Source organism: Crocodylus porosus, unplaced genomic scaffold, assembly GCF_001723895.1.
Source record: "Crocodylus porosus isolate Cpor-Errol unplaced genomic scaffold, CroPor_comp1, whole genome shotgun sequence".
Taxonomy (NCBI): domain Eukaryota; kingdom Metazoa; phylum Chordata; order Crocodylia; family Crocodylidae; genus Crocodylus; species Crocodylus porosus.
Window position 1 is genome coordinate 31,574,587 of NW_017728950.1, and position 16,000 is coordinate 31,590,586.

The following is a 16,000-nucleotide window of genomic DNA, read 5'->3' on the forward strand; positions in this document are numbered from 1 at the left end:
CCCTCAAAAAACAAAACAAAAGAAACCTCAGAATCACTTCATTCCTAAAATACTATATTTCAGGAACCACTTGACCTTTTGCCCTTGGTTTTTCCCACAAAGTTCTTTGTGGTCCCTGGATTCTTAAACCAACTTTCTGGCTGGCTGGATTTTTCTGTGAATTTAGAAAGGTTGCACAATTTGGCTTGAAATGGTAATTTAGGCAGTAGACTCTGTGTAATACTTATTTTTGCTTTTGTTTGGTTAGGATTTTGTGTTTGTTTGTTTCTGCTTTTTATTTTGGTTTCTTTCCATGTGAAAGATTGCCCCCTTTTTTTTTTTTTTTAAACAAGGTCAGGAAACTTGTCTGTTAGAACATGCTTTAAACAATAATATGACCATTGTGTATAACAACTTCAGAGCTTGTCTAAACAAAAAGTGACTCTAAACTAACTAACATGGTTTTAATTCATACTTTGGGGTTCTTTTTTATTATTTTATTTTATTTTATTTGTTTTTTCTGTATTTGCGGGTACTTTTAATTCCAGTGAAGAGATTTCCATTTCTCTGCAGGTTAAATAGTTCTTTACTGATGTAAGCTAAATCAAAGTAAGGGATTTTTCATGCAATGCAAAGGCTCACATACTGACTGGCACCATAATAATGGAAGTTGTGAACTTAGTGATTTTATTATTTTAGAGCTAGTTTAGGGGAAGCAGAAGAATCCTTCTGTACAGTAGCTGTTTTAGAGGACAGGTGGCAAAAAGTACGTGGAGAAGTCTTCAGAGGATTCGAACTTCTGTTTGTCAAGAAGAGTAAATGGAGTCGGTTACAAAAGCTGCTCAAACACGGGCGCTACATTTAAGAACAAGGATTTCAAAGGCTCCCCTATTAGTCACGCGCTGGCCAGAAGGTCCCCAAGCAACAGATCATTTTGAGGAGCATTGATTTGAATCTGTCTTTGTGGATGTTCCTTGGGGCAGGAAGGTTAAGTTATTCTTCTTTTTCTCCCCGTTCACTATATTGTTGATGCTTTGCTGAAGTCACTCTGAAGGTGGCCGTTGCATGGAGAGCTGAGACGCATAGATTGATCTCTGCTTTTCTTCCACTGGATTCCAAGTGACACCTGCTTCAAACCCATCAAGAGGAAGAATAAGCCAGAGGAAAAAGCTGAAGTGATCAAGGGAGATAATCAGGAAGTTGAAGAAAGTCTATTGATTTGTGCAATGATCAGTGAGACCAAGAGATAGTTAGCATTAAAGTAACCAGGTGGTGGTGGTGGGTGATCAGAGCAGCAGCCCTGAGTGCTGACTGGGGGCGGGGGGGCACCAAAATAATCACAACCACAGCGGCAGCTGATCGTGCCACTGCAATAGGGACCACAGTAGCTGGCACTGTCCTAGGCACTGCACAGTTAGGGCATGGACCTCCCTGGTTATGCTTTTGATAATAAGTGAAGAGAGTTTGGATGGATGGGAAGAATCATCCGTAACACTTTTTAGATGGATGATGGATTTCAGTGACACAATTCAGCAACATGCTAATGAATTAGTGGAAAGGGTGGGGTGGGGTGGGGTGGGGGGTCATTTTACAAATACTTTATCTTAAGGAGGCAAATTTCTGTGGCAAATTCCACATAGTTAAGATTATTTGGGGGAGGGAGAGGAGCACCTTACGTCATACATGCATCATACATACTTACAAACAAAAAAACCGAACAAACCAACAAACAAACTACATAGATACCAGAGTTGAGCAATGATCTATCTACTGAATGGATCCTTTGTATATTCTGTTATTAAGAGAAAACACCAGGAGAAAAGAAGCTGTGTCCCACATTGCTGTAGCTGCGCAGTATTTTCAAGAGGTGGCCGTCTGGAAGGAAGTTTGCAAACAATTTCAGGATTGCTACTTGGATGCTGCTGCTTAGTTTTTTTAATCATAGGTCTTAACAGGTAACTTGGGTTGTCTTTGCTGTGATGGTTTATGTTCCATGGAAACAAATGGGATGGCATCTAGTCCTAAGTAGCAGCGGTCCTAAGTAGTCCAAGGCTCATGCTGATGCCATACCTAGCTTTTCATGTGCCTTAAAATTGCATGAATATTTCCGTAGGGTGATTATTTTTAAATCATTTTTCAGCGTTGACCTGAGTCTACTCGCATCAAAATAAAAGGAAGTTTTACTGTCGGGTTCAGTGGACCACTGAGTGCATTAACAAATACCACTCTGCATTCTTAAAATGTCTCTGGTGCTGATCCCCATATGCCAGACATGTCCTTAGAGGGGTTCTGTTGTCTTCACCAATGGGAAGGGACCCAAAAAACAAACAGACAGGAAGAATAATTAATTTGTTGAAGGGATGGCAAAAAAGCCAAAGAATGAAGAAACAGGAGTAGGAACACTTTGTGAAATAGGCTGGCCTGGAGGATAATCTTCCTGTTTATCCCTAGAGCAGGTTCAGCCAGGTAAGTGAAATGTATCTTCCCTTGCACTATCCCTCCAGTAGGATTAGAGGGGGGAACCTGTGCCCACCCAGTCCTTGCCTTGTCTGTCCAGGCTACCAATAAGCGTATCCCTTATTGTGAACAAAAGTTTAATAGTATTTCTATAAACCTTGAAGCTGGGGCCTGAATTATACATTTGTATGAGCTTTTATTTTGAAACCCCCTACCTTGCCTATAAACAGTAAGACTGAACTACTTTTTCAGCTAGTATAAAATAAGTAGAACCTCTCAGGGTTGTCATTAAGTTGTTAATGATGCAGCAGTGTCATAGCTTATCACAGTACCATTCAGTTAATATCCCTTTAGCTCGATACCAGGACAGGTGCAGTACAGTAGCAATTTTTGCAACTTTGAACAGTTAATTAACACTAAGCCAGTTTTTCAGCTGCTGTTAAGCAATGTAACTAGACTAAGATCCTTTCCTAGGCCTCTGTTATAGCTTTAGGTTAGGGATGGGCAATTATTTGGGCTTGAGGGCCACATAGGGTGTTTTGATGAGCTGCGCTGCTCCAGGCAGGCAGGAGAGAAGCTTCAGCCAGGCAGTTCCTGCCCCAGCATGCGGGGCTCTAGCTCCAGCTCCAGACTGCCTTCCACCCACTCAGCCCACCCTCAGGTGGCTGCTCATCATGCCAAGTGGATGGAGTGGGTGGAAGGCAGTCAGGAGTTGGAGCCAGAGCCCTAAGCACTGAAGCAGGAGCTGCCCAGCTGAAGCCTCCCTCCCACTCAGAATGACGCAGCAGGGTCAAGAACAGGAGGAGGAGCTGCAGCTGGAGGCAAGGAAAACGGAATAGTCTTGCCAGTCCAGGCCCCTGTCAGCATGCACAGCTTCCAGTGAGGCTGTTCCCAGTGTGGCTGCAGCCATCCAGGTGCTGCCCTGCTCCTGTTGCCTCCCACAGCAGTCCCTGCCCTTGCTGTGCCACTGGGTGGGTGAACAGGTGGGGAGCTTCAACTGGGCAGCTCCTCTGCTTCTCTCGCCTCTAGCAGGAGCTGCCCTAGGTGAGATCGGCCCATGGGCCATACTTTGCCTACCCCTGCTTTAGGTGCATGTAAGTTGTACAGTAAAGCAAAGTCTCATTTTTAATCTAAACCATATAGGCTTATGCTGTTTAGTTGTAAACTTATGCCATTCTGTAAAAATCTTCTCCACTGCAAAAAATGTGTCTGCCGTTATGTGTGCATAATGATAGAGAAAGGGTGCTGGATGGTGTTTCTCAACCAGGATGCCATGGGACCAAGGTGTGGCACAAGTTCCTTTTAAAGGTGTTGCAGGGCACCACACGATATTAGCACTGTCAAGCATGCAAACACTTGCATGTGATTCACAAGATAAATGCAGAGATTTCAAAAAAGAATCCATCGCAGCAAAACCATACTGACCTGCGGTAGGCTTTCTGAGTTCTTTCAACAGAAAAATTGCTTTATTTTTCTGTAGTCAAGAAAATTGAAAGCTAATTGCTGGCATTTTCTGAGGGCTACCTGTTGGGGAGTCCTGAACACCCCTCACCCCTTTTTGCTGTGCTGGGTGTGCCACTACATTCCTCCTGCCAGATACTCTGATCCCAGAACCAGTTCAGTCTGAATGACGATGATTAGCATAGGAGAGAAGTGGATTGTGAAGGACAGTTTCAAAGGAGTTGAGATGCACAGGCCAGCGATCACACCTAATGCTAATAAGGTGACCCTAGGGAAGAGCAGTGGTCACAGGCCTTAACTCTACTCCATTTCCCTGCTCCCTGCTAAATTGGCCAAGAGATCCTTATCTCGGAGGAATGGGCCAGAATGCAAAAATCTGAACCTGAACCACACACGGGCAGAGGGGTAGGACTCAGGAACTTGCCTTAAACCCTGAGAATGATTCTGCTGGTGCTGAGACCTCACCACCTAGTAATAAGTATGTTTGTGTATTCCCTGCTATATGTAGCTGCTCTTTTTAATATTGCCTGATTGTTAACACCCCAATTAACTGGTGTATAGTTTGGAGGAATTTGCTTTGGCTTCTTTTATAGCTCTCCAGATAAAATAAAAGCCCCCAGAGACAACCTCGGTGTAACATTCCTTGAGCCTTGAAAGTTAGAAAACCAGTACTGTAGGGTGCTCTTCCTTCTCTATAATGCAGCTACATGCAAAGGAGCTGTAATTTGCTTTGTAGGTGGTAAGCAACTGGAAAAGAGATAAATAGAGAGGCATGATCTTGTTCCCCGAAGTCTTTCTGAACTCATGTACCAGTGGGAGGGGATTAAGGAGGTGCTGTGTGCCCCTTTTCAAAGGTTGAATGGGTTTTTCAAGTAGGATGTGCGATGTGTCTGCCCAGTGTCTGCTCTGCATTTGTGAGATAAATGATCCCCGATGCAATGTATCAGGTAATGCCTGGGAAATGGGGAGAAGCTGTAGTTCTGTCAGATAATATGCAGCATTTAGCCCTTTATCTATCTGATCAGCTTAGTAAAGCTTATCTGGACTGTTTCCAGAATTCATTCATCCCTGAGGAGGAGAAGTGTCCCAGACTAGTTACCTTGCTGAACTTGCCTTACGGTGTTCTACACTAACTTCATTAACAGGGAAAGAAATGTCAAAAGATTCCAATTATAGAGTAAGACTATGTACATTCTAATTATGTTAATAATCTAGTCGGGTTCTTCAGTGGGAAACTCAGGATTTTGTTGCTGGCATGTGGGCCATTTGCTGCTTTTTTCCCTGTTAAATCCATAGAGCCAAGAAGAATTTGTAGCAGCTAATCTGCCTGCTTCGGTGTAAATTTGCCTGTTGACTTGTCCACCTTTTCTTTTTCTCACTGCCTGCCTCAGCTCATGGAAACCACAGTGCGATTGTCAGAGAAGTCTCTAAACCCCACCAAAATATTATGCTTGGCCAGGAAAACTGAAGTAGGATGTGTGATGTGCGCTCATTCTTGCTCTTTCTCTCTCTCTCTCTCTTTCTATTGGTTGTGTGTAATGGTAGTTGCTTCTTTCAAGATGGATAGAATTCCTCAACTCCTTGCCTAGCAGCCACTTACATCAATAAATGCATAATCTTTCATGAGCAAGAGCAGACTTCATCAGATGCACCAGTCCTGGGTATGAAGCATCAGATCTGTTTTTGTTCACAAAAGCTTATGCATCTGTAATTCAGTTGGTTTATAAGGTGAATCTCTACCGTGCCTTTTCCCTGACTTCATACTAATGGCTAACTCCCCCTCTCTGATGTAAAGTAACTATATACATTTTGCTAAGGGGGTAAGGTAGACAGAATTTAAGAAGACCACTAACTTAGCAGGGGAAAGGAGTGATTAGCCACTAGGTTCCGTGAAGCCATTGCCCGTGTGCTAGGGTTACCTAATTTCCGGTTCCAAAAAAGAGGACACCTGTCACATGTGCTGGAGGTTGAGGGGTATATGACTGTGGGGGACAGTGATATGACAGTGCCCTGACCCTGCCCATTCCCTTGCCCCTCACTCCGAAGCCACAGACCCCCAGCCCAACCTAAATCAGTTAAGTACTGCGGTAGCTTCTTGCTAAAAGATATGGCCGCCTCAGAACTAGCTGACTACTCAAGCAGCCAAAGAGATAAAAGACCATGCAGCATGAAACTTCCAGGTGATTTCAGTTGGTCTCCAAGGTCTGGGACAGACATTGCAAAAACTGGTTTGACCCAAATCGGGTAAGTCTGATACTACATTCAAACAAGTTTATCTCAAACTGGTTTCAGCCATTTTCAAACGGACTTATGTGCCTTGAACATTTGATCTGTTACAGGTTTATGTGTAATGTCTGTCCCTAGCTTAAGGGAAGCAGAAGACTCTGTATACAGCAGTGGTCCCTAAAAGCAGGTGTTTGCCAGACAAACCTCCAAAAGTCACTAGAGAGGCCATCAAAAATGTCACTGGACAGTTTATCAATATTGCATATGATAAATTGATACAGGGTCTGTAATACATTTATTTTGTTATTTGGAACCCAAAAAGGTACAATGAGGACCACTGAACTGGTGCATCTCAATGCTGACCCTAACTATGCTTCTTTCCTTGCTAACACTCTGAAGCTATTGGGCAGTACTGACAGACTATGGGACCCTAAGTGCAAGGAAGGATGCTATACCCTTCCTCTGAAAGGTTCTGAGGGCAACTGTGCCAGGTTCCATGCTGGCAGGAACTTTGTCAGGCCCTGCGCAACTCTGATATACTCCTTATTGTGGTACCCCTCTCCGGTGGAGAGCTTTACAGTAAGTAACGAGTCAAGCTGACATGCAACAGCAAGGCACCTATAAATATATAAGGCATCTTGGAACAATGAGAGCGCAACATCAACTCATTTTCAAACTCTGAGCTCTCAGTGGATGGACACTGAAGTACAATGGAAAGCTACTTCCTAAGCAGAAATTCCTAGGTGGGGTTACGTGCTGAGAAACTTGTCCAGGCTCCGTGGTCTGTCGTCTTTTGATGGTATTTTGTTTCATAGTGCTTTTTAGAAACCAAGTGAGTACTTCCTGTCTGGCTCAGCAAACCTTGTTTAAACAATACTAATCAAACAACAGCAGGGTTTCCTTTTAAATGCATGAATGCATGCTTCTGACTCCAAGAAGTGAAACCAGCACACAAGCTTTATACTGCATCATAACAGTGATGCATCATAGAATCAGCCCGGCCCCATAGCGCAGCTCCCCACACTCCCACTCCCTTTCCTCCAGCTGGAGTCCCTGGCCCTGGCCTGGTGGGGGCCTTTCCCTGCATTCCCACTCTCTCAGGCAGGCAGGCTGGGAGCAGCCAAGTGGCAGCTAGGTACAAGCTCTGCCAGGCAGAGGTTTCTTGTCTCCAGTGCCTAAGGGCTGGAGGCAGGTTAGGCTGGGGGTGGGAAGGTTGGTTGCTTACCAACCAGAGCCCTACCTCCTTCATGGAGGCGCTGACTTGAAGAGGGGCAGCAAAGGCCAAGGCTTATGGAGGGGCCCTGTGGGCCGTATGGAATTGCCTGGTGAGCTGGATCTAGCCTGCGGCCCTTATTTTGCCCGCTCCTGCTGTAGTAGGTGTGAGCAGTTCCAGGTCATATGGATCCCAACTGTTTGTATGGGTAGCTAGACAGGAAATCTCTGGCTGTCTATCTGAGCTGCTCTAATCCTCTGACCTATTTTTCTCTCATTATATGCTCCTCACTGTAGTAGTATCTGAGTGTCTTACCTAGAACAAATATCAGTGATAACTGCTGGTAGTCGGCAAAAAACAAAAAAATATATGTTATATAAGGTCTCTATGCCACCTTACAGAGAGTTTTGCTTCTATGTGTATGACCAGTGAAATGAAAAACAAACTGTTGATTTTAATTTGGAATGGGATGCTTTCATATTTATTCACAGATGGTGCCTAGGTATTATATAAAGACTGTTGAATTTAAACTCCTGTTTGGCAGACAGCTGGCTACGGAAGAAGCATCAGTTTGTGTTTTGGCCTCATTAGCATGAATATAGAGGCCCTTGTAACTGTAGGCTGTGATAGGAGTGGCAACGTGTGCAGTATCCAGCCTGCAACAGATTTGGTTGTTGCAGCAAAGTGCTGATGCAACAGTCAGACAACCATTGATGGAGTAACAGTGGCAGCTCTATTATAGTAATGCACAATAGTTGCTTAGCGTAGGAAAACAAGCAACATGTAAGAAGCAGTATAACAAATGCAGCCGTGAGTATGGTCCTTTTAAGTGATTTACTCAGTGGACCCCCAGGCTACTATTAATGCCTCTAAATCTTCCTTACTTGAAAACAGTCCTTATCTGAAGTCATAATCTTGTGCTGGTACAGTTATTAGTCCTACTAGGGACTAATTCAAGTTGTCAGAGAAACCAAAGGAAGCCCACAGCCATGGGGTTTTTTTTTAGTAATACTGACTGGGGTATGCCCACTGGAGCAGTACTCTGCCTCCCCCTCTCTTTCTGCAAAGGTTGTATCCCTTAAACTACTATTTGCAATGGTGACATCTGGTATAGGAAAAAGCTCACGTTTAGCAACTGCCTGCTTTTGAAAAGATACCCACATTAAACACAACTGGTGCTAGGGAAAGGAGGGGCACTTCTGCAGCTGTCTTGAAAAATCTGTGCATCTGACCATCTGCTGGAAACACCATCAAAGAATGAAATTACTTCAGAACTTGAGCCGTAAGTAGAGATTGTTCATAACAACTTCTATCTGCTGACCTAAGCGGGAGAAATCCCTATCACAGAATCTCTTCATGCCACCACAGAAGTACCAGAGCCTACTGTATTGCATGCTCTTTGTCAGAGAGCCACTGTGCATTTCTGTACTTCCTTTTATAACGACCTTTTCTGCAGAAGCATCTCTCTAGTGGTTCCATAGGCACTGCAGTCCCTTTTCATATCTAGGTCCATAGTGTCTGCTCATGACTAATTAATGATCAGCATATGTAGAGAAGAAGGGGGGATTTAAACAAATCCTATTATAAAATTTCTCTGTCTTACAAGGATTGGATTAACAGCCATGAGAGAAGAATAAATAGTTATACTGGAGAATTCAAGAAAAAGGGCATGCTGAACCCACTGTTAATGGTGATTGCTGAGCTATTGGTATGTTGTTAAGACCTACAATAGGATGAAATTTCACATTTTTATAATAGAGCAATGACAGCCTGATTAGAAAAGTGCAGGTGGTGTTCAAGAGTGTTTCATCCTAAAGCACTCTCATCAATTTTTTGAGGCATATCTGACCACAGATGAGCACACAGGAACTCTTTAACTTGAATTGAAGGTGTTCTGCACTAATAAAAACTGTGCTGTTAGTACACTCGCTGCTTTTTAACTGGGAAGATCTAAAAACATAGGCTTTGCAGCCAATAGTGAGTGCTTTTAAATTGAAGGTCCTAGCTGCTTATTTGTTGGGGCCAGTAGATATGCAAGTATGCAAGCAAGGTAGCTCACTTACCCTATCATCCTCTGTTTGGCCTTTTTTGGAACTGCTGCAGGTGAAAGAATAGGATTCAGTTTCACATTACCCTTGTCAGGAAATGACCTGCTGATTCTGGCTGTGCACTGGGGAAAGGATTTAACCAGAGGAAAGGGACAGTTTTGGGGTAAGAGACATTAAAATAATAATAAACTTTTACAGTAATAAAATGAGACTGAGTTTAGGGAAAGATCCCCTTTTCCTAAGCTAAATAAAAGCCTTATACACATGTAAGGAATCCTAATATATATAAAAATGCTTTTATAGCATCTGTTTATGTTCCAATGTGGCAAAAGCCATATCCTTTAAAAATAAGGTGGAGTCCCCTTAACACATTAGTCATGCCTACGTTTTTAAAATTTATAGATGCCAAGGAAACAAATTGAATGACATGTTACCTGTTCAGTCTAAAGCCTTATTCATCCCTTGGATGGGATGGTTTTCACTCCTGGATGCTGCATGACATCCTTCCAGTTTCCCTTTGTCCATGCAGAGCTCTGTTGACCCATCTGCGTTCTCTGCTGTGCAAGGATTATAGTCTAAATGAGTTGGGGGCATGCATGGGATAGGCCAAGGTTGACAGATATGCATTGCCTCTCTCTGGCTCTGTGGCATGTATGTGAAGAAGATAATACAGCCTTGGATTCCAGTGTCCCCATGTTTATCCTGAGGTACCCTTCCTAATACAAGGGCTCTAGTAGTGCAGTGCTGCTGAGGAGGTGGGAAGGTTTGAGTTGCCAGACTCCAACTTAATACAGAGGCATTAAGCTTCCCTGCTGAAACCCATGGCTTACCCAGGACCCTCTTTGTTTAGAGAAATTTTTTTTGGAACAGGGGAGCAAACTCCTCCCTCCCCAGTGGAAAAAGGAGGAGCTTCTCAAAGTCCTCTGAGATTTAATAGTCCAGGGTTTTCTATGAGGAGGAGGGCATGATATGGTCCATTATTTGGAAACAGGGTGTTTACCATGGAGGTTGTAACAAAAGTGCATTGGCAGCTAGCTGTGCTATCCAGAGGCAGTGCTTCATGGTATTTAGTCTTAAAAGCTATTTTAAGTCTTGGAGAGTGGAGGAGGGGTGGGATAACACCCCCTCCCCACTCCTATGTCTATCCTTTCATTAGTTTTTGGTCTCTGTTTTCCCCTACCTTGCAGTTTTCTCCAGTACTCGTCTGTTTTGTCTCAGGCTTTGCAGCCTTTCCCATTACTGTATTGCGTGCTACTTGCTGCTGACTTTATTTTGCTTTTCCCTTCCCTTTGGATGCAGTTTATCTGTAAAATACACATGAAGCATCTGACCTGCGTCTTGAATTGTATTTGTTGGCAAAACAGCAACATTCAGAGGATATTCCCAGTCATCTTTGGTTTACACTTGAACTTCATTAGTCAGAAACTTCTCAGTTAGGTGTAGTGGAAGGTGGCATTGGAATTTGGCTGCTGGAGCTGGATGTGCCCACTTCCATTTACGTGTGCCAACTCATTCTGCAGCCTGATGAAGGATGTTTGTGCCCGAAATCTTGCTGAGAAGAATTTTTCCAACTATTTGAGTTATCCAATATCTTTTATTAGACTTGCCTGCCAACTCAGTATGAGAATGGAAGAATATTAGGAGTATAGAACACAGCTGCCCTACCCAGCATATCTACCCTTTTAAAATGTAACTTAAATCCCACTTCATTGCTCTTCCCCCACTTCCTCCCTATCATGTGCTGTAATCCATCTCCTTCTCCTGAATTTTTAAAAAATAAGACTAATTTTTGCTAATTTTTGGAAACCATCACTACTTGTTGACTAAAATATTCCCTATTCTTCCTTCTCCAGTATGGCTGTATGAATTTCACATTTATTTGTATTTAAATTATTTAATGTAGTTTTCATAGGGCTACAAATGGGTGAAGCTTGAGTTTTTATATAGATGCTAGTGAAGTATTTATCTTGTTTAGGACCCTGATTCACAATGGTCTCATTCACTTGAAGTTAATGGAGTTATACAGATGTAAATACCAGTGTAAATGAGATCAGGATTAGATCCCTGGCCTATTAAGGGACTCAGAGCTCAATGAAGTCACTGGAAAGACTCCCATTGATTGCCCTGGGCAATAGAACAAGCACTAGTATCTTGGATGAATAGGGACTTTCCTCATGGAAGTCTGTTTGCCAGTGGGCAACTTATCAGTTGTTATGCAAAAGGCATATTATAAGGGTCACATTGAGAAGTTATGGCAGGTTTCACTGAGGTTCTTTCTGGGGTCTGTCCTCTGGTGTGACAAGAGGCAACATGGGAGAAAGGAGGAAAAGGCTTCCTCTCTAACCATGCTCTCAGTCCAGTGGTTTAAGAAAGAGAATGACCCTTTATTTTCATTTATCAACTGATCTCATGTAGAGAATTAAAATAAATAGTGTGGTTAGAGGCTCCTTTGACTTGTGATTTTTAGCATTGAGAAGTTGGGAGCTGTTGTCTTACAAATAAAACAAGCAGAAAAACATCCCATGGTTTCAGTTCTCCACTCCAGCATTGTTATAATGCAAAGAAAATGAACTTACAGGACTTTTGCTCAGTGCTGCAACTTTGGTAATTATATCCAAGGTATAAAGTAGCACAAGCTGGTGTTTAATCATTCATTCGTTAGTGCTGAGTGGTTTGTGCCTGAAAGACAAATAGAGGGTAGGAAATTGTGTCAGCCCATCTCGGAGGACTACCCTTAAGATATTTTGGATAAGGACAGCATACGTTCTGGTCGTCTTTGTGTACAACTTCATCAGCTTTGGAGTGCAGCTGCTGCTGCCACTGCCACCAGTTTTGGAAAAAATAGATGCTCCAAGGGCAGCTATCTGAAGTCTTGCAGCTGCTATTGTTTTTTCAGTTAATATAATACCGTCAGAGAAGAGCCGAACAACTGTAAAGAAGTAGAGCTTCACTCCACTGTAGAAGTGCTCCCGGAGCCTACTGTGTTGCATAAGTTTTGTGTGATTTGTGTACTGCACGTTAACTGCTTATGATGTAGTCCAAGAGTGTCTAGAAGCTTCAACCAAGATAGATCAAGATCTTTATTATTACAAGTTACTAGGATCTGAGACTTCACACACATGCGTACACACACATTTATATGCACACACACACAGATAATGGATAATTGTCAGTTTAAGATATTGCCAGTAGAAATAAGAAGATACTAATACTTTTATATCCTGTGTACAGTTCTTGCCATCCATGTTCAAGAAACTGGAGCAGATGCAGAGAGAGGGTCCTAGGCTAATCAGAAAAATATAGGGTCTAGCATAGAAGAGGAGACTAAAAGAGCTTGTCTTGTTTAGACTACCAAAAAGGAGGCCTGGAAGGGGACATGATCGCTCCCTATAAATACATCAGGAGGGTAAGCGCCAGGGAAGGAAAAGAACTACATAAAATAAAAGAGGATAAAATAGCTGCTGACTCTGGTTGCTCCAGGGCTCAAGCACCCACTGAAAAAATTAGCAGGTGCTCAGCACCCATGAGCCACACAGCCCCTGGTTTCCCAAGAATAGTCCAGAAGCAATCTGGGAGAGGATCATGTGCCAGGAGGAGCCTGCTCTTATTGGCCTGGGGCTAGCCAGGCAATTTAAGAACAAGCCGGAAGAAGACTGGTGTTTGGCTTCCCCTGGAGTGGGGGAGAGCACAGCAGCAGGGAGCTGTGCAACCCATGTGGAGACAAAGGTCCAAGACGGCTGAACAAAGGAGCCTTGAAGGAGCCAGGGGAAGAACCGGTGAGGACCAGACCAACCTGGGAAAGAGAAAGCTAAGTGAAGCGGGTGGCTGGGATCCTAAGGGCTAGGTAGTCAGACCGGGACAGGCAGAGAAGAGATCCGCACCCTGCGACCCACTGGCGCACACCAGCAAAAACCGAAGTTGGCACCCATGGGCACAGAAACAAATAGGTATAAACTGGGCAGGAATAAATGTTGGCTGAAAATTAGGAAGTGTCTAGCCATCAGAAAGGTGAGGTTCTGGAACGGCCTTCCAATAGGAGAAATGCAGGCAAGAAGCCTTGCTAATTTTTCAGTGGAGCTTGATCAGTTTTTGTGACAAGGATTACGTGATGTGGCACCTATTGTTTGAGGGAAATGACCTTTCGCTTAGGAGGTGCCTTCCAGGCCTATGTTCTGATTTTGTTATTATAGGAGCACCATCATAACTTGCTCCTGTTTAAAATTCTACCAGTAATTTTATTATAAAGCTTGAGTTATGGCAAGTGAAAAATGTGTTAATTAGTATGAACTGTGCAGACATACCACATCAGATCCTAGACTCCTCGGTTTTCTTAATAGGGTCAATTCCCATCAATACTTTGGTGGGAGGCCATCGTACCCTTTAGGAAATGAAGTTAGTGGTTGGTGTTACCAGCTGACCATTTTCTTTCAAGCTAGTGTTGAGCCAGAATGTAAGCTTGGTTTTATGTGATGCAGGACTTGGGGTCAATGGTATGTTTCATGTGACGTGCTTAACAAATCTCTGGTCATCTGTAGTCATGGAAGTTCTTGGGATATTTCTGCAAAGAGATGGTTTGGATGCTACCTTCTACCTCCCAAGTGGTTGCCTTTTAGATGTGCATGAGTAATCTTGTCTATACACATTCTGGGAATAACTTTGAGATCCTAAACAGCTATTACGTACCTTTCCAAATCAAAGCCAAATTCTCTGTACCAAACTCCTCATTTTTTAACACTGAAAGGTGCAAATGGAAATGCAGCTCCCCAGTCTAACTCATGGTGTTTCTCAGAAAGTTCCATGAATTAGACTACTCCTCCTAACCCAACAGACATTAGCTGTTGGGTTTGGAGGGTGGGGGATCAAGCTCCAATATGGAGCCAAACCAGTGGGAGAGGGGGAGTGTTGGGAGCTGCTTCTTCTAGCCCTGCCCCTCCTCTCCCAGCTCCGATTCTATCTCAGGATGAGGGAGGGGAAGAAGAGAAGGGAGGAAGCTCAGGCTGGTGTTTACCTAGCCTGTGCTGGAGTGGGAGCAGGTGGATTGGAGCTCCTGAGATGGGGGGGGGGGGACTCCAATCCAGCGGGGAGCTCCAATTCTGCCCCCCCATCACTCCAGTGAGCCTGAGCTCCTTCCCCTCCCTTCTCTCCCCTCCCATCCTAAGACAGCACTGAGGGTGGGGCTGGGCTTCAGTAACCCAGCTGCCAGAGCAGACAAATTAATGAAGACACTTCATGGAGCGCCTTCATTTGAACACATATAATGAGGGTTCATTTGTTGTCCAGTTGGAGCACTCTGTACTTCCATTAGGGCATGGCTGTACAGCATTTTCAAGGGGCTGATTGTGTGACTTATAATTTCTGTCTGCTCTTGAAGATGTTACTTGTTCTGTTTTATGGCCAACAGCATAAGAAGTTCTGAATTAGAAAACTGCTTAAAAGAAAAAGAAGCCCTCCAAATGGCATTAAAGATGATGAGGGAGTTTCCTGTTTTACTAATTGTTTCAGGATTTTTGTCATTTATCCCACTTGCCTTAATGACTTTGAGAGGTTAAAGGGTGAGCAAGCAGCAGTCAGATCTGGTTTGGAAAGAACATGACTTGGAATTTTGGATTTCCTGCTTACAAATGGCCATGTGATGCTATCTTAAGGACCGAATTCAAAGCCAGTTAAACTTTGATTAAAAGACTCCTGATGACTTCAACAGGCTCTGAATTGGGCCTTAAATGAGTGGCTCATCAGAGTGCAGGGTTAGACACCATAAGGCACGGCATTTTTTCATGCTTTTTTGATAGCAGGTTTTGTTTGGCTACAGGCAAGTGAGGACTTAGAAAGGTTTAAAACGATAAACTGCCTCCTATAAGAATTATAAATAATGTAGCACTACTTATTATTGTCAGTTATTTGGGATGCAGAACTCAGTCTTATATCCAACTGTTGATAAGGCCTTGGTCTTCATGACCTCATACATTCCTTCTGAGAAATATAGTTGAAAGAACTGCACTTGCATGCAGCTGTTGTATTGGGTATTTGGCAAGACATTTTCGCACATTCTTTTTTTTCCCCCTCTCCATTTCAAATAGGCTGTGAAAAGTTGTACTCATGAGGTTTCAGTTGCAGGTTGTATGTAAATTTGTCCTTCTGCACAAAACCAGTCCTGTTGATATTCATCCAGTTAGCTTTTCATTTTCCTTTTGCTACCATTGCTTTTATTGGGTTAAGTGTGGGATTAATCAAGACAGCTCTTTTCAAATATAGAGAAAATTGTTCAATAATAGCAAGCAAAGCTCTGGCAAGCCTTTTCTCAAAAAGCCATTCTTCTCCCCTCCCTAGTCTCATGTCTCCTCAGTGTAGTGTTTGTTGTGTCAATAGAGACAGCGTAACATAACATACAACTTTTCCTCTTAACTGCTCCCTAGTGAAAGCAACAATTGGGTACACAGTGTTCTCCCAATGATCACATTTCTACAGTAATGAGAAAGTCTTATTTAGTGGCTAGTGATGATAGCACTGATGAACTGTATGGCCTTGTTTTAAAAGGACAGACTCCTTGTTTTTGAAAAGCCAGGGCTTTGATGCCTAACTCTAAGAGAGAATTTGGGGCTGTGAAGGCTGAGTAGAA

General features: G+C 43.2%; 1 protein-coding gene across 3 annotated transcripts in view; it reads left to right on the forward strand.

The window, feature by feature from the left end:
- Positions 1-16,000, forward strand: part of LOC109323397 (A-kinase anchor protein 2-like) — a 459,659-nt gene that overhangs the window by 340,730 nt on the left and 102,929 nt on the right. Inside the window, exon 1 of one of the 3 annotated variants that reach the window (XM_019554907.1) lies at positions 8,540-8,618. The exons of the other annotated variants lie outside the window; for them this stretch is intronic. The gene's annotated coding sequence lies outside the window, so the exon portion shown is untranslated. Of the gene's footprint in view, positions 1-8,539; positions 8,619-16,000 lie in introns of those variants that run through there. 3 annotated transcript variants of the gene reach the window in all.